Source organism: Galeopterus variegatus, unplaced genomic scaffold, assembly GCF_000696425.1.
Source record: "Galeopterus variegatus unplaced genomic scaffold, G_variegatus-3.0.2 Scaffold4787, whole genome shotgun sequence".
Taxonomy (NCBI): domain Eukaryota; kingdom Metazoa; phylum Chordata; class Mammalia; order Dermoptera; family Cynocephalidae; genus Galeopterus; species Galeopterus variegatus.
The window spans coordinates 31,427-33,093 of NW_007730898.1; positions in this window are offsets into that span (position 1 = coordinate 31,427).

The following is a 1,667-nucleotide window of genomic DNA, read 5'->3' on the forward strand; positions in this document are numbered from 1 at the left end:
TCTCTCTCTCTCTCTCTCTCTCTCTCTCTCTGCGTTTCCTGACATTTTTTCCTTAATACTAAGTTAAAGGATCACTTGAAAGCTAAAATTATGGGAAATGCAGGAGCTTACCCAACTGTTAATATCTGAATCTGAGCTTATCAACTGTAGCATATCTAAAAACACAAAACCCACCTTCTCTGATTTCCTGGAAACTCTAGAAGTGCAAATATAAACCTCATTGCAAGCGGAAGTGCCCTACCAGGCACAATTTTCATAAAGGGAATTTAAATTGCCGTTTTAATTTGTAGGCCAGACTGTGTACTCCTGGAATCTAAGACTAATGAGCCACTTTCTCAGAGAATTGCCTTTTCTAAATAAACAAGGTCTTTTGCACTGACCCAGGAAACTGAGTTGTAGCTGAAAGACTAATCATACCAATATTATAATGGGCACATCTACAACAAAGAATATTCTTTCCATTTCCAAAGTTAGATGCTCATTCAGATTAAATCCGATTTATTTATCTGAAAGATCTTTAATGTTTTCCTTTGCACTTGTAAAGGAACTGAAAGACTTTTCCTTTTAAGAAGAAAATAGAAATCCATTATTTTTACTTTTTCTTCAATATATATAAAGACTCCTTTATAAATTAATTCCAAAACTAAATTTTTCCCTTGGTAATTTGATTTGAAAGAAAATTAGAACAAATCATTATGATCAGAATGCTTTCAATTAAGACATAATTAATTAAATGTGCAAATGCAGAATACATTTGGATGTGCAATTAGATGGCTGATTACCCTGGAAATCTAATTTTACACTTAAATTTTCAGCCGCACACCAGGTCTTGAGCTGTTGACCCACCATGAGTGACCACAGGTTGGTCCTTACTTCCAGAGGAAGCTGGATCAGTGGACCAATGTTTCCTGCAGGGATTCTATGATCATGTCATAGTATCTGTCTTTAAATATTAATCAGAGGTGACATGCATGAATGAGCTTTCTTCTTACCTTCCATCTTACTTTTCAACCAGAATGTTGTATGATTTTAAATAAGCAATGCATATCTTGGCAAACTGGGAAAGGCCTTTTTTAATCTTTTGTACTTAGCAACCTTTTCTATTCACTTGCTCTTTAAAAGAAAGTTGAAGTTCTAGTCAAGATGGCAGAATAGACGGTCCCCAGCATCACTCACTCCCACAAATCAACCAATTTATAACTGTTAAGACAATGACAGCCAACCTGGTGCTGCTAGAGCTCAGGGGAAGAGGAGGAGAGACCTATGGAGTGCAGAAGGCAGAAAAAGCCACAATGAGAGAAAGAAAGGATAGTTTCCACCATTTCGAATCCCAGCCACTTCAAGGCTGGACCTGGTGAGGGCACAGAGCAAGAGCTGGCAAAAGCCACTACTGTGCCCTTCATATGAAGTTGCATGGAGGCGGCAAGGGAAAAGAGGGCCTTGGTGGCCCTCAGGCTAGCAAGACCACTAACAGTATCCCTGTGGACCCACATAGGAGCAAGGAGCCACAGCAATGAAAGAAGGAGACACTCAGAGGCTGGTGAGTCATAGCAAGGGACCAGCACATGGCCCATCCTCTAGGAAGTGTTTGGAGTATGGGCAGTAGGGGAGATGGGCCCACCAAGGGAATATTGCGGTGCAGAAAGGACAGCCGATCTGCCCTCCAA